The 17,692-nt window shown below is 48.6% G+C and overlaps 1 pseudogene; it reads right to left on the bottom strand.

Moving 5' to 3' along the window:
* Positions 1-14,341: 14,341 nt before the first annotated feature.
* Positions 14,342-15,268, bottom strand: LOC138286361 (nicotinamide N-methyltransferase-like; annotated as a pseudogene).
* Positions 15,269-17,692: the final 2,424 nt, after the last annotated feature.

Genomic DNA, 17,692 nt, shown 5'->3' with positions numbered 1-17,692 from the left:
CAAGCTTCTGGGTGCCATGGGATTCTCACAAGACTTGTAATGGTTATTAGGGGTGAGGACTAGTTCCTCATGTGTCAGAGCATTCTTTGGACAGACATCAGCAGTCTTGATCCTCAGAGGGATTGCCTCTAGGCACCTAGTGGCATGATCCACCAGGAGAAACCAGTTAACTGAAGCAATCTGGGGGATCCATAGGCCTTACAAGGTCAACGACCACCTGCTCAAATGGTGTGCAAACAACAGGCAGAGGATAAGGGAGGGCTGTAAGCCTCCGCCTACTCCTCCCACTGGCCTGGCAGGTCACACAAGTCATACAGAACTCACAGGAGGCATTCTTGACGATGGCCGAATAAAAGTGGGGGACATGCCTTGCAAAGGCCTCGTCTTCTCCCAGTTGTCCTGTCAGGGGAATTTCATGAGCCTGCTCCATTAGGAAGGCCCTTTAGCATTGACAAGGGGGTGGGGGCACTAGGGCCCTTGTCTATTGCACTGGAGCCTTGGCCTCACTGTAAAGGAGATTATCCTCTCAATAAATGTGATTATTTCCAGAGGCATCACTTGCTGCTTGGGCTTCAGCCCCTTGCCACGTGCCCTCCAGTTGGACACTGTCCTACAGAACTCCTCCTTGGTAGGTCCTCCTTCCACATGCCATCTAGCAAGCTCTAGCAGGTCACCAAGGGAAGCAATGCCCTCCTCAGTGGGCTCTGGGGCCGCCACTGCAGGTGGCCCCATCCACCTCAATGGAGAGACTTACAGGGGCTGGTTTCCCACACCCTCTGCCTCTCCCCTTCTTAGCAACTGGCTGGGCCATTTTTCCAGTCTACAGTCCTTTTTGACTCCTATCCTGGGCAGCCATGGACCTTGTCATGGCACAGATCCACTCAGGTAACCCCAAAATCTCCAGATGAGCCTTGGGCTCCACTTCCTTCCAGGCTGTTTGCACAAGGTCATTGACAAGCAAACAGTCCACAGGCATGGCAGGGCTCACTGCACCTTTCAGAAGCCCTGAACAGACTCCTCCCGCCCTCCACAAACTGAGCAAGAAACAATGGGTAGTGACCCTCTGTAGTCAACCACCACAACTTGGTGGAATGAATTGGGTATCACCTGCTCTGGGGACACCAGCTGACACCTTACGGTAGTCATGCCAGCATCTGTGCACCTCAGAGAATCAACACCTTGTCCACTGCCTATACTTTATAGTATTAGAGGGCACTTGAATCTTAGGAACTATCTCACCGTCACCCAGGGAGACTAGGGTAACCTCACTTAACACCGTGCCCCCCATGCAGCCCCTGTTAACTGGGACAAAATCTTCCCCCAGCATTATACTCATCACCCCTGGACCCTTTCCTCCCATGGGGGTTTGATCTTTTTGGATACTTTGAATCACCCAGACGTCTGTTTGCTCAGCAAGCTTCCTAGAGTCCAAAAACTTATCAAGCAGGTGTTGGCAGAGCTCTGTTGAACAGAGATCAAGCATGTGCTCCTTCAAAATTAAGTTGTACAATCCAGTGTCATCTACTATACTGCCCCTCAACCAGCCCTTCAGTGCCTTGATAGCAGTCCACCCAGCTCTGTGATGCAATCTTGTGACTGGCCCGAACCTGTGTCGAAATTTCTCAGGTGTCAGCCCAAACTTGTTGGCTAGTATGGTCTTCAGAACAGAGAAGAACATCTGATCCCCCACCTCCAATGTGAGAAGTATATCCCTCCTCACTGGGGGTATGTACCTCCACAAACTACTATCCCCGAGCTCCTCTGGGATCTTGTGCACTCTTAGCCACTTCATAGGCTGCAAACCATTTTTCTGTCACCCACCACATAACTGGGCACCAAATCCTTGAGTATCTAGGATGCTTACTTCTGTAGCACACTTCAGACATGCTGGCACCATTACTGTTGCTGGAACCTAATTGTAGTGTTCTAATATCCAGCTCTGAGGTTGAGCACAGGGGTTAGTTTCTTCTCCTCCAGAGCCATCATCCTCTCCTCTAGAACTTTGTCCTTGGCCAATTTCATTTTGGCAAGCTCCGGCTGGAGTTTTCTTTTCTCCCTCCTGTCTGCCAGCTCCTCCGAGGACAGGAGCTTTGAGGGGACACTGCTTCCTGCTCTGGGATACACCACTGCTCCTAGCAAGTTGCTGGCTCCTTCAACAGGCAGTCCCAAGTCCACATTAGAATCTAGGATCAGCTCATCCTCCTCTCCTGGTACCTCAGCCCCTGGATCTCAGATGTCTGCCCATGCTCTCGGACCTCTGCCCATGCTCTCAAAGCCTTCTGCAACTCCACCTTCCAAGTGAAGCCTCTCACATAAATGTGAAACTCCTTCCAAAAGCTCTTCAACCGGACCACAGTAGAAGACTAACTGGTTTCATTGCCAAGAGTGAGATGAGCGGTTAAAAGCAAAGCCACATTGAATTAAACACAAATGGAGTTAAGAGCATAAACAGACTATGGGGGTCATTACAATCTCGGCGGTCTGCCTTGCAGACCACCGAGGTTGTGGGAGCCAGAATACCGCCAGTGCTGGCGGTATGGCTGGCTCCGTATTTTGACTTTTCCGCTGGGCCAGCGGACGGTAACAGAGTTACCATCCGCTGGCCCAGCGGAAAAGTCACATCAACATTGCCGCCGGCTCGTAATTGAGCCGGCGGCAATGCTGATGTGCAGCGGGTGCAGTAGCACCCGTCGCGCATTTCACTGCCCGAAATTCGGGCAGTGAAATGTGCGACGGGGCTCTGCCTGGGGGCCCCTGCACTGCCCATGCCAAGTGTAGGAGGCTGGACTGGCTTGTAGTGAGTACCAAGGGGTACTTGCACCTTGCACCAGGCCCAGTTATCCCTTATTAGTGTATAGGGTGTCTAGCAGCATAGGCTGATAGATAATGGTAGCTTAGCAGAGCAGCTTAGGCTGAACTAGGAGACGAGTGAAGCTCCTACAGTACCACTTAGTGTCATATGCACAATATCATAAGAAAACACAATACACAGTTATACTAAAAATAAAGGTACTTTATTTTTATGACAATATGCCAAAGTATCTTAGAGTGTACCCTCAGTGAGAGGATAGGAAATATACACAAGATATATGTACACAATACCAAAAATATGCAGTATAGTCTTAGAAAACAGTGCAAACAATGTATAGTTACAATAGGATGCAATGGGGACACATACCATATACTCCAAAAGTGGAATGCGAACCACGAATGGACCCCAAACCTATGTGACCTTGTAGAGGGTCGCTGGGACTATTAGAAAATAGTGAGAGTTAGAAAAATAACCCTCCCCAAGACCCTGAAAAGTGAGTGCAAAGTGCACTAAAGTTCCCCCAAGGACATAGAAGTCGTGATAGAGGAATAATGCAGGAAAGACACAAACCAACAATGCAACAACGATGGATTTCCAATCTTGGGTACCTGTGGAACAAGGGGACCAAGTCCAAAAGTCACAAGCAAGTCGGAGATGGGCAGATGCCCAGGAAATGCCAGCTGTGGGTGCAAAGAAGCTTCTACTGGACAGAAGAAGCTGAGGTTTCTGCAAGAACGAAAAGGGCTAGAGACTTCCCCTTTGGTGGACGGATCCCTCTTGCCGTGGAGAGTCGTGCAGAAGTGTTTTTCCGCCGAAAGAACGCCAACAAGCCTTGCTAGCTGCAAATCGTGCGGTTAGCGTTTTTGGACGCTGCTGTGGCCCAGGAGGGACCAGGAGGTCGCAAATTAGACCAGGAGGTAGAGGGGACGTCGAGCAAGACAAGGAGCCCTCTTAGCAGCAGGTAGCACCCGGAGAAGTGCCAGAAACAGGCACTACGAGGATGCGTGAAACGGTGCTCACCCGAAGTTACACAAAGGAGTCCCACGTCGCCGGAGACCAACTTAGAAAGTCGTGCAATGCAGGTTAGAGTGCCGTGGACCCAGGCTTGGCTGTGCACAAAGGATTTCTGCCGGAAGTGCACAGGGGCCGGAGTAGCTGCAAAAGTCGCGGTTCCCAGCAATGCAGTCTGGCGTGGGGAGGCAAGGACTTACCTCCACCAAACTTGGACTGAAGAGTCACTGGACTGTGGGGGTCACTTGGACACAGTTGCTGGATTCGAGGGACCTCGCTCGTCGTGCTGAGAGGAGACCCAAGGGACCGGTAATGCAGCTTTTTGGTGCCTGCGGTTGCAGGGGGACGATTCCGTCGACCCACGGGAGATTTCTTCGGAGCTTCTAGTGCAGAGAGGAGGCAGACTACCCCCACAGCATGCACCACCAGGAAAACAGTCGAGAAGGCGGCAGGATCAGCGTTACAGAGTTGCAGTAGTCGTCTTTGCTACTATGTTGCAGTTTTGCAGGCTTCCAGCGCGGTCAGCAGTCGATTCCTTGGCAGAAGGTGAAGAGAGAGATGCAGAGGAACTCGGATGAGCTCTTGCATTCGTTATCTAAAGTTTCCCCAGAGACAGAGACCCTAAATAGCCAGAAAAGAGGGTTTGGCTACCTAGGAGAGAGGATAGGCTACTAACACCTGAAGGAGCCTATCAGAAGGAGTCTCTGACGTCACCTGGTGGCACTGGCCACTCAGAGCAGTCCAGTGTGCCAGCAGCACCTCTGTTTCCAAGATGGCAGAGGTCTGGAGCACACTGGAGGAGCTCTGGACACCTCCCAGGGGAGGTGCAGGTCAGGGGAGTGGTCACTCCCCTTTCCTTTGTCCAGTTTCGCGCCAGAGCAGGGCTAAGGGGTCCCCTGAACCGGTGTAGACTGGCTTATGCAGAATTGGGCACATCTGTGCCCAAGAAAGCATTTCCAGAGGCTGGGGGAGGCTACTCCTCCCCTGCCTTCACACCATTTTCCAAAGGGAGAGGGTGTAACACCCTCTCTCAGAGGAAGTCCTTTGTTCTGCCATCCTGGGCCAGGCCTGGCTGGACCCCAGGAGGGCAGATGCCTGTCTGAGGGGTTGGCAGCAGCAGCAGCTGCAGTGAAACCCCAGGAAGGGCAGTTTGGCAGTACCAGGGTCTGTGCTACTGACCACTGGGATCATGGGATTGTGCCAACTATGCCAGGATGGCATAGAGGGGGCAATTCCATGATCATAGACATGTTACATGGCCATATTCGGAGTTACCATTGTGAAGCTACATATAGGTAGTGACCTATATGTAGTGCACGCGTGTAATGGTGTCCCCGCACTCACAAAGTCCGGGGAATTGGCCCTGAACAATGTGGGGGCACCTTGGCTAGTGCCAGGGTGCCCTCACACTAAGTAACTTTGCACCTAACCTTTACCAGGTAAAGGTTAGACATATAGGTGACTTATAAGTTACTTAAGTGCAGTGTAAAATGGCTGTGAAATAACGTGGACGTTATTTCACTCAGGCTGCAGTGGCAGGCCTGTGTAAGAATTGTCAGAGCTCCCTATGGGTGGCAAAATAAATGCTGCAGCCCATAGGGATCTCCTGGAACCCCAATACCCTGGGTACCTCAGTACCATATACTAGGGAATTATAAGGGTGTTCCAGTAAGCCAATGTAAATTGGTTAAATTGGTCACTAGCCTGTTAGTGACAATTTGAAAGAAATGAGAGAGCATAACCACTGAGGTTCTGATTAGCAGAGCCTCAGTGAGACAGTTAGTCACTACACAGGTAACACATTCAGGCACACTTATGAGCACTGGGGCCCTGGTGAACAGGGTCCCAGTGACACATACAACTAAAACAACATATATACATGGAAAAATGGGGGTAACATGCCAGGCAAGATGGTACTTTCCTACACAACCCCCCCCCCCAACGAAGGACAATAAGACTAGCCATGACCTGATGAGTCTTCATTGTCTAAGTGGAAATATCTGGAGAGTCCATCTGCATTGGAGTGGCTACTCCCAGGTCTATGTTCCACTGTATAGTCCATTCCCTGTAGGGATATGGACCACCTCAACAATTTAGGATTTTCACCTTTCATTTGTTTTAGCCAAAGTAGAGGTTTGTGGTCTGTCTGAACAATGAAGTGAGTGCCAAACAGGTATGGCCTCAACTTCTTCAGTGCCCAGACCACAGCAAAGGCCTCACTCTCAATGGCAGACCAACGCTTTTCTCTAGGGGTCAACCTCCTACTAATAAAAGCAACAGGTTGATCCTGGCCCTCAGAATTAAGTTGTGATAGGACTGCCCCTACTCCTAATTCAGATGCATAAGTTTGGACATAGAATTTTTTAGAGTAACAAGGGCTTTTCAGGACAGGTGCAGAGCACATGGCCTGCTTCAGCTCCTCAAAAGCTTTCTGACAGTTTGCTGTCCATAATACCTTTTTAGGCATTTTCTTGGATGTGAGTTCATTAAGAGGGGCTGCAATGGAGCCATAGTTCTTAATGAACCTCCTGTAATACCCAGTGAGGCCTAGGAAGGCTCTCACCTGAGTCTGAGTAGTAGGGGGAACCCAATCTATAATTGTTTGGATTTTCCCCTGAAGTGGTGCAATCTGTTCCCCACCAACAAGGTGTCCCAGATAAACCACCTTTCCCTGCCCTATCTGGCACTTTGAAGCCTTGATAGTGAGGCCTGCCTTTTGCAGGGCCTCCAAAACTTTCCATAGGTGGACCAGGTGATCATCCCAGCTGGAGCTAAAGACAGCTATATCGTTCAAATATGCTGCACTGAAAGCTTCCAGCCCTTGCAGGACTGTGTTCACCAACCTCTGAAAAGTGGCAGGTGCATTTTTCAATCCAAAAGGCATTACAGTGAACTGGTAATGTCCTCCAATGGTTGAAAATGCTGTTTTAGGTTTAGCATCTTCTGATAATTTGATCTGCCAATACCCTGCAGTCAAATCAAAAGTGCTTAGATACTTGGCAGATGCCAGTGTATCTATGAGCTCATCTGCCCTGGGTATAGGGTGAGCATCAGTTTTGGTTACCAGGTTGAGACCTCTATAGTCTACACAAAACCGCATTTCCTTCTTTCCATCTTTGGAATGGGGTTTTGGTACAAGTACCACAGGAGAAGCCCATGGACTTTCAGAGTGCTCAACCACTCCTAGTTCTAACATCTTCTGTACCTCTTGCTTTATGCAGTCCCTGACATGGTCAGGCTGCCTATAGATCTTACTTTTGACAGGCAAGCTGTCTCCAGTATCTATAGTGTGCTCACACCAAGAAGTGGTACCTGGCACAGTAGAGAAGAGTTCAGAGAATTGATCTAGGAGATTTATGCAATGGTCTTTCTGCTCAGCAGTAAGACAATCAGCCAAAACTACACCTTCCACAAGAGCATCTTGTTCTGTGGAAGAGAAGAGATCAGGTAGAGGATCACTGTCTTCTTCCTGTCCCTCATCAGTTGCCATGAGCAAGGTGAGATCAGCCCTGTCATAGTAGGGTTTCAGGCGGTTGACATGGAGCACCCTAAGGGGACTCCTGGCAGTGCCTAAGTCAACTAAATAGGTGACTTCTCCCTTCTTTTCAACAATAGTGTGGGGTCCACTCCATTTATCTTGGAGTGCTCTTGGGGCCACAGGCTCCAAGACCCACACTTTCTGCCCTGGTTGGTACTGAACCAAAACAGCCTTCTGATCATGCCATTGCTTCTGGAGCTCTTGGCTGGCCTGAAGGTTCTTACTGGCCTTTTTCATATACTCAGCCATCCTTGATCTGAGGCCAAGTACATAATCCACAATATCCTGCGTAGGAGCTTTTAAAGGTTGTTCCCAACCCTCCTTTACAAGTGTTAGTGGACCCCTAACAGGGTGTCCAAAAAGAAGTTCAAAGGGGCTAAAGCCCACTCCTTTCTGGGGTACCTCCCTGTAGGCAAAAAGGAGGCATGATAACAGGATATCCCATCTCCTGCAGAGTTTTTCAGGGAGACCCATAATCATGCCTTTGAGAGTTTTATTAAATCTCTCCACCAGTCCATTTGTTTGTGGATGATAGGGTGTAGTGAACTTATAAGTCACACCACACTCCTTCCACATGGCCTTTAAGTATACAGACATGAAATTGCTTCCTCTGTCTGATACTACTTCCTTTGGGAAGCCCACCCTTGAAAATATTCCCAGGAGGGCCTTTGCCACTGCAGGAGCTGTAGTGGTCCTTAAAGGAATAGCTTCAGGATATCTTGTGGCATGGTCCACTACCACCAAGATAAACCTATTGCCTGAAGCAGTAGGAGGGTCAAGGGGGCCAACTATGTCAACCCCTACCCTCTCAAAGGGAACCCCAACCACAGGCAGTGGAATAAGGGGTGCCTTTGGGGTGCCACCTGTCTTGCCACTGGCTTGACAGGTTTCACAGGACTTACAAAACTCTTTTGTGTCCTCAGACATCCTAGGCCAATGAAACAAGGGAACAAGCCTGTCCCAAGTTTTCATTTGACCCAGATGTCCAGCTAGGGGAATGTCGTGGGCAAGAGTTAGGAGGAACTTTCTGTACTCCTGAGAAATCACTAATCTCCTGGCAGCTCCAGGTTTAGGATCCCTTGCCTCAGTGTACAAGAGGTTGTCCTCCCAGTAAACTCTGTGAGAGTCACTGACATCCCCATTAGCCTGTTTGACAGCTTGCTGTCTTAGACCCTCTAATGTGGGACAGGTTTGCTGTGCCACACTCAGCTCCTCTCTGGCAGGCCCCCCTTCACCCAAAAGCTCAGCAGTGTCTGCTTCAAGCTCCTCTGGTGTAGGTTCTGCACAGGGAGGGAATTCTTCTTCCTCAGAAGTTGAATCCACTGTAGAGGGAGGGATAGTAGGAAGTGGTTTGCTTCTACTAGCCCTAGCTTTAGGGAGCACTTGGTCCATTGTTCCAGGATCCAAGCTTCCCTGTCCTTTTTGCTTTTTGGCCTGAGCCCTGGTTAAAGCAAAAATATGCCCTGGGATGCCCAGCATTGCTGCATGGGCCTCCAACTCCACATCTGACCAAGCTGATGTCTCCAAATCATTTCCTAGTAGACAGTCTACAGGTAAATCTGTGGCTACCACAACTTTCTTTGGACCAGTAACCCCCCCCCCAGTTGAGATTTACAACAGCCATGGGGTGGCTAAGTGTGTTGTTGTGAGCATCGGTTACTTGGTACTGGTGACCAAGTAGGTGTTGTTCAGGGTGAACCAGTTTCTCTATGACCATAGTCACACTGGCACCAGTGTCCCTGTAGGCCTGAACCTCAACACCATTTATTAGGGGTAGCTGCTTGTACTTATCCATATTAAGGGGACAAGCAACTAAGGTGGCTAAATCAATAGCCCCCTCAGAGACTAATATAGCCTCTGTGGTCTCCCTAACAAGACCAACCCCAACTAAGTTACCAATAGTGAGCCCAGATACTCCCTTGGATTGGCTATTAGTAGGTTTGCTCCCACCACCACTGCTATTAGTAGGGCACTAGGTGTAGCAGTAGGGGTTGTAGTGGTAGGAGGCTTGGTGCTTTTCTTTGGACAACTGGGATCTGTTGTCCTATGGCCTTTTATTTTACATAAATAGCACCATGGTTTCTTTTCCTTGTTTTGATTAGAAGAGGATTTGGGCCCACCACCCCCACCAGAGTGTTTTTGTGGGCCTGATGAAGACTCATTTTTAGATTTGTCCCCACCCTTGTCAGAAGACTTACCATCCTTCTTCTTGCCATCTTTGTCACCCCCTGTATGAACTTTTCTGTTCACCCTTGTTCTGACCCATTTGTCTGCCTTCTTTCCCAATTCTTGGGGAGAGGTCAGATCAGAGTCCACCAAGTACTGGTGCAACAAATCAGACACACAATTATTAAGAATATGCTCTCTCAGGATCAAGTTATACAGGCTGTCATAATCAGTAACTTTACTGCCATGTAACCACCCCTCCAAGGCCTTCACTGAATGGTCAATGAAATCAACCCAGTCTTGTGAAGACTCCTTTTTGGTCTCTCTGAACTTTATCCTGTATTGTTCAGTGGTTAAGCCATAACCATCCAGGAGTGCATTCTTAAGTACTGTAAAATTATTGGCATCACTTTCTTTCACAGTTAGGAGCCTATCCCTACCTTTTCCACTAAATGATAGCCATAGGATAGCAGCCCACTGCCTTTGAGGGACATCCTGTACAACACAGGCCCTCTCAAGTGCAGCAAACCACTTGTTAATGTCATCCCCCTCCTTATAAGGGGGAATTATCTTGTGCAGATTCCTGGAATCATGCTCTTTTGCAGGATGACTATGGGGAATACTGCTGCTGCCACCATGGGTTTCTAAACCCAACTTCTGTCTTTCCTTCTCTAATTCTAATGACTGTCTATCCAAATCCAGCTGTTGCTTTTTAAGCTTCAGTCTGGTTTGTTCCACCCTCAACTTATTGAGTTCCCTCTCTAACAATCTGTCATCAGGGTTGGTGGGAGGGACATTCCTAGATACAGAGGTATGATGGGAATGAACAGAAGGAGACCTGTCCCTTACAGAGGGCACCCTAACAGCTTGGCTAACAGAAACATCAGTACCACTGTGGTGTGAATAAATGCTTTTGCTATGATGTGAGACAACACTATTTGTATGGTGTGGCTCTCCATCATTACCAACTATGCTAGACTGTCTAGTAATGGGCAGGCTAGGGAGTTTCTTTCCTGAATCTTTTCCTGGGGGAGTCCCTGGATCAGATTGGGAACCATTAGCTACTTTTTCAAGAGATGGGGCACTTTTAGCCTTATCTTGTTCTCTAAGCATGTTAAGTAACAATTCCAAGGAAGGATTCTTCCCTACACTCAAACCTCTCTCTATGCAGAGACTCCTTGCTCCTTTCCAGCTAAGGTGATCATATGCAATTTTGGACAGATCAACATTTTGGCCTGTGCCAGACATTTTTAGAGAGAGTTAAAGTGATAGAAAAAGAGAAAAAAAGTTTTCAGAACTTTTTAGAAAGACAGAAAAAAACTTTTTAAATTTTTAAGAACTTTTTGAAAGTTTAGAAGTACTTTTCAGCACTTTAGAAAAGAGTGAAAAGAGGAAATGCAAAACTTTTTATTTATGTGTACACACACTGAACTTGTTTTGTATATTTTTCTCTTATGAAAAGTACAATGACAAGAGTGGTAAGTAGTCTCAAAGCACTTATCCCACCGCTGCACAACCAATGTAGGAGGCTGGACTGGCTTGTAGTGAGTACCAAGGGGTACTTGCACCTTGCACCAGGCCCAGTTATCCCTTATTAGTGTATAGGGTGTCTAGCAGCATAGGCTGATAGATAATGGTAGCTTAGCAGAGCAGCTTAGGCTGAACTAGGAGACGAGTGAAGCTCCTACAGTACCACTTAGTGTCATATGCACAATATCATAAGAAAACACAATACACAGTTATACTAAAAATAAAGGTACTTTATTTTTATGACAATATGCCAAAGTATCTTAGAGTGTACCCTCAGTGAGAGGATAGGAAATATACACAAGATATATGTACACAATACCAAAAATATGCAGTATAGTCTTAGAAAACAGTGCAAACAATGTATAGTTACAATAGGATGCAATGGGGACACATACCATATACTCCAAAAGTGGAATGCGAACCACGAATGGACCCCAAACCTATGTGACCTTGTAGAGGGTCGCTGGGACTATTAGAAAATAGTGAGAGTTAGAAAAATAACCCTCCCCAAGACCCTGAAAAGTGAGTGCAAAGTGCACTAAAGTTCCCCCAAGGACATAGAAGTCGTGATAGAGGAATAATGCAGGAAAGACACAAACCAACAATGCAACAACGATGGATTTCCAATCTTGGGTACCTGTGGAACAAGGGGACCAAGTCCAAAAGTCACAAGCAAGTCGGAGATGGGCAGATGCCCAGGAAATGCCAGCTGTGGGTGCAAAGAAGCTTCTACTGGACAGAAGAAGCTGAGGTTTCTGCAGGAACGAAAAGGGCTAGAGACTTCCCCTTTGGTGGACGGATCCCTCTCGCCGTGGAGAGTTGTGCAGAAGTATTTTCCCGCCGAAAGAACGCCAACAAGCCTTGCTAGCTGCAAATCGTGCGGTTAGCGTTTTTGGACGCTGCTGTAGCCCAGGAGGGACCAGGAGGTCGCAAATTGGACCAGGAGGTAGAGGGGACGTCGAGCAAGACAAGGAGCCCTCTTAACAGCAGGTAGCACCCGGAGAAGTGCCAGAAACAGGCACTACAAGGATGCGTGAAACGGTGCTCACCGAAGTTACACAAAGGAGTCCCACATCGCCGGAGACCAACTTAGAAAGTCGTGCAATACAGGTTAGAGTGCCGTTGACCCAGGCTTGGCTGTGCACAAAGGATTTCCACCGGAAGTGCACAGGGGCCGGAGTAGCTGCAAAAGTCGTGGTTCCCAGCAATGCAGTCTGGCGTGGGGAGGCAAGGACTTACCTCCACCAAACTTGGACTGAAGAGTCACTGGACTGTGGGGGTAACTTGGACACAGTTGCTGGATTCGAGGGACCTCGCTCGTCGTGCTGAGAGGAGACCCAAGGGACTGGTAATGCAGCTTTTTGGTGCCTGCGGTTGCAGGGGGACGATTCCGTCGACCCACGGGAGATTTCTTCGGAGCTTCTAGTGCAGAGAGGAGGCAGACTACCCCCACAGCATGCACCACCAGGAAAACAGTCGAGAAGGCGGCAGGATCAGCGTTACAGAGTTGCAGTAGTCGTCTTTGCTACTATGTCGCAGTTTTGCAGGCTTCCAGCGCGGTCAGCAGTCGATTCCTTGGCAGAAGGTGAAGAGAGAGATGCAGAGGAACTCGGATGAGCTCTTGCATTCGTTATCTAAAGTTTCCCCAGAGACAGAGACCCTAAATAGCCAGAAAAGAGGGTTTGGCTACCTAGGAGAGAGGATAGGCTACTAACACCTGAAGGAGCCTATCAGAAGGAGTCTCTGACGTCACCTGGTGGCACTGGCCACTCAGAGCAGTCCAGTGTGCCAGCAGCACCTCTGTTTCCAAGATGGCAGAGGTCTGGAGCACACTGGAGGAGCTCTGGACACCTCCCAGGGGAGGTGCAGGTCAGGGGAGTGGTCACTCCCCTTTCCTTTGTCCAGTTTCGCGCCAGAGCAGGGCTAAGGGGTCCCCTGAACCGGTGTAGACTGGCTTATGCAGAATTGGGCACATCTGTGCCCAAGAAAGCATTTCCAGAGGCTGGGGGAGGCTACTCCTCCCCTGCCTTCACACCATTTTCCAAAGGGAGAGGGTGTAACACCCTCTCTCAGAGGAAGTCCTTTGTTCTGCCATCCTGGGCCAGGCCTGGCTGGACCCCAGGAGGGCAGATGCCTGTCTGAGGGGATGGCAGCAGCAGCAGCTGCAGTGAAACCCCAGGAAGGGCAGTACCAGGGTCTGTGCTACTGACCACTGGGATCATGGGATTGTGCCAACTATGCCAGGATGGCATAGAGGGGGCAATTCCATGATCATAGACATGTTACATGGCCATATTCGGAGTTACCATTGTGAAGCTACATATAGGTAGTGACCTATATGTAGTGCACGCGTGTAATGGTGTCCCCGCACTCACAAAGTCTGGGGAATTGGCCCTGAACAATGTGGGGGCACCTTGGCTCGTGCCAGGGTGCCCTCACACTAAGTAACTTTGCACCTAACCTTTACCAGGTAAAGGTTAGACATATAGGTGACTTATAAGTTACTTAAGTGCAGTGTAAAATGGCTGTGAAATAACGTGGACGTTATTTCACTCAGGCTGCAGTGGCAGGCCTGTGTAAGAATTGTCAGAGCTCCCTATGGGTGGCAAAAGAAATGCTGCAGCCCATAGGGATCTCCTGGAACCCCAATACCCTGGGTACCTCAGTACCATATACTAGGGAATTATAAGGGTGTTCCAGTAAGCCAATGTAAATTGGTTAAATTGGTCACTAGCCTGTTAGTGACAATTTGAAAGAAATGAGAGAGCATAACCACTGAGGTTCTGATTAGCAGAGCCTCAGTGAGACAGTTAGTCACTACACAGGTAACACATTCAGGCACACTTATGAGCACTGGGGCCCTGGTGAACAGGGTCCCAGTGACACATACAACTAAAACAACATATATACAGTGAAAAATGGGGGGTAACATGCCAGGCAAGATGGTACTTTCCTACACCAAGTGCATGGGCAGTGCAGGGGCCCCCAGGTGCCCCCTGAGTCCCCTTACCGCCAGCCTCTTCCTGGCGGTGCAAACCGCCAGAAACAGGCTGGCGGTAGGGGAGTCAAAATCCTCAGCGCTGCCCTGGCGGATTATCACCGCCGGGGCAAAAATGTCACGGCCGCGGTCAAAATATGGGAATTTCGTACCGCCAGCCTGTTGGCGGTAAGAACGCCACTTTAACCCTGGCGGTCACCGACCGGCAGGGTTGTAATGACCCCCAATATGTGAGTCAGGTCAGAGCACAAGTGCTTGTCTCATCGCTATAATTGGATGTACATCATTAATGACTCCCCAGTAGATGGAACAATGATCTCTTTAGGGCATTAACAAATATGAAGCCACTATAATCAGCTAGGTCATGCAATTGATTAACTGTCTTAGGAAGCACCTGTAGCTCTTCTATGTCACAACCAGCATCACCAAATGTTTTTCTCACAAAACCTTCAATGTTCAGATGGGGAAACCTGTTGCTCACAACCATGTGAAAGGTCCCCTCAAGGAACCTTATCAGTATTAAATGCCCTCCTGTTTTTAACAGTGATGAGACGTTCAGGGCTGCACTGAAAGTTTCCTGGTCTGTAACGTGGGCTTCCAACCAGTGGGACAAGAGCAGACAACCAGCCTGGGGAGGGCAGTGGGAGACAGGGGGTTACTTTTGCTGACGTCATATTTCAATGGTTGTTTGATTTTCTTTTGCCACATGTTTTGCTTGTCAGTCCACGATTCCCTTAAAAAAAAACTGGCTTAGAGATTAAAAGAGGTTTACTATTAGCACTGCACAAATCTGTTTTGAGTAAAGAAAAGGACACAATAGCAAAAACAATATGTATAAAAGCCAATGCTGAACAGCATGGATTAAAAAAAAAAAAAAAAAAAACACACACAAGCACAAACATACTTGTTCGACAGTGCAGACCAGAACCATTAGAGTTCTCTTTACCTACCACAGGCAGATAAAAGCTTGAGTGGACTGGCTGGGATTCAGTCCTCCTCTGGTCTGACTGCTGCAGAATACATACCCTTGGCCCTGATGGTGACAAAGCTGCATGACTTCAGTCAATAGCCCCAGGTTTATTCAGTCGCCATTTTTCTAGCTCCGCGATGCATTGGTCATTCGGGCTGCAAACCATGATGTCTGTGAAATACTCTCAGGCTGGAAGGGTCCATTGGAAGAAAGGACCAAAGCAGAGCGCAAACAGCATCTCTCCCTTCGCACCACCTGGCCAGAAAGTTCCACAGTAGGAGTTATGGATGAGATTTTAAGGACATTCAATAGATGTGCCCTAGATAATTCACCCACTACTTCTGTTAAAGTAGGCACCAGCCCCACTTCAAGCGACATCTGCACATTTTTCAGAAGCGCATTAATGTACAATTGCGTGAAAGGAGTGAACAATTGAATCTGGACAGTGAGAAGCTTACACAGAATAATCTAGACCGTGAGCTGAAAAGCAATAAGGACGTGTACACCAAGTGTGGCTAACATCATATGATCAGTCTAATCCTACTAATCTCAGACACCCCACAGTCCGTAGCACTGTACCCAAAGCTCCGAGAGATGGGCTTCTGGGAGCTAGGACTGGGATCACACTATATGAACCATTTTTCCCACCTGGTCCTGCAAGGATGGTGTCCACACTAGGCTAATGCAAACCACTGAGTGCTTTATTTTTACCATCACAGATCTCTTCCTCAGGCAGCTCCTTCAGAGGGAAAATAGTAAAATTTAATTGGAGACATGAACATCATTGAAGGGTCCACAGAGATGGCCTCAAAGCTAACAACAGAAGGTAAACAGGCTGTTGGTGAACCCTCCTTTGTTTTTTTAATCCAGTGTCACCTGCACAGAGAGACCGCTTTAAAAACTGAAGATGTTCAGCCTCGCAAGGCAAGTCCTACTGAAGGGCAATAGTGCTGTCCTTAAAATAGAGTGATGTCTCACTGGAGCCCGCAGACCATGGCAGGAATAATACCCAAGTGCCTGAATTAGAGTCTGGTTACTCCGTCAGGGTGATACACTATTTTACTCTCTTGCCCTGATGGAGTAATCACACAATTCAGTGACATGCACCTCCCCAGCAGACATCTTACATGGGCGGGTACCACCATCACAGCTTCCCCCGTCAATGCACTGAACATGTGCACGATAGCTCTATCAAAATCACTGAGCATATGCACCTTGCAAGTGTTTTTTTCTTTTCAGAAAGAAAATTGGGATTTATTTTTATTGAAAATGAAAAAGCAGTGATCTGCTCACCATGGGATGTTTCTACCACTGCATGCAGGACATTGAAGTATTTTCACTTGCTGCCATCTTTTGGCTAGAAGCAACATGGACTGTTCAAAAGCTATTGAATACAAGACTGTTAAGAACCTGCAATTTTACAAATGTTTGTGATTACATTTGTGTTTACGATGAAATGTATTCAATACAAAAAGAGGGACAGGGAGATTGCTGGTCCAGTGTACAGTCTCCCGAACTGCACTATAAACTAAATAAGTACACTGTTCCAAAGCTACTAAGAAAGTAAAAAAGATGCAGGGTCGAAATCAGTAGGGGATACCCATAGTATCAGGAGAGCCCTCAAGCACCCATGAGGGGGACAAGTTTCATCACTGGGCTGTCTCCTCGTCAGACCGGCGCTGCAATGTCTGGCGGACCATCCCGAGAACCGGGATGGTGCTAAACCGAAGGCAATTAGCCAGGTTAGGGTCTGAAACGAATACTGACTGAAAAAAGGAAAATTATTAATGTGAATAAGTGTAGGAGAGAATGAGGAAGATAAAATTAGCTCTGAACCTTAAACATCACTTTAATGAGTCAGGGAAAAGGTACAGATTGGAGGAGGTGTTAATCCGTCCCAAATGTGACGGATATACCACCAGCCGTATTACGAGTTCCATAGGATGTAATGGACTCGTAATACGGCTGGTGGTATATCCGTTACTTTACCGTCACTTTTGGGATGGATTAACACCTCCTCCAAAGTTGTAATAACCCCCAGAGTGTCTACGGGAATAATGTTCCACTACACTCAAAGGAGGGGAAAAGGTAGTGTACCTAATCCTGTCAAAATATGGTCTACATGTTTCGCATCTTAATGGTCAACGAGTGATCCAGCGACGCTTCGTCAGGACCCAGAATACTACTTCTCCTGGGGGGCGTGGCCAAGATGGCGACCGGAGCGGCAGCATAAACTGCAGCTCCGATCCCTGGCCCGGTAAAGCATCCTGTTGGAGGCGCTCGGGCCCCCCCCAGAGTGGGTCCGACTGCCATTAAGGGGGCTGCCCGGGGGCGGCATCGTTGAACGTGGCCGGAGACGCGATACCATCGCACGGCTGGCGATCGGCCGGGTTGAGGCCGTGATTGTGCTGCGGACAACGCGCTCGCGGCGAGCGCTACACGGAGTCACTCGCGACCCGCTCTCAGAACACAGGTTTGCGATCTGCTGAGGCGACACAGCACCATCGTTTTTACCCGGTGGTGAGAGGCGCCGGGGTGCGCCATCTGGCCACGAGCACTCGGGAGGGGCGGTGCCGTCCAGGCCACCTCCGACACGGCGCCATCTTATCGAGATAAGCCTTGCCGTAGCAGGCTTACCTGTTTTACACCCAGTGAATGGGGCTCCCC

This window comes from Pleurodeles waltl, chromosome 3_2 (assembly GCF_031143425.1).
Source record: "Pleurodeles waltl isolate 20211129_DDA chromosome 3_2, aPleWal1.hap1.20221129, whole genome shotgun sequence".
Lineage (NCBI taxonomy): Eukaryota > Metazoa > Chordata > Amphibia > Caudata > Salamandridae > Pleurodeles > Pleurodeles waltl.
Note: the sequence above shows the minus strand (reverse complement) of the source record. Positions and strands in the feature narration are given on the sequence as shown.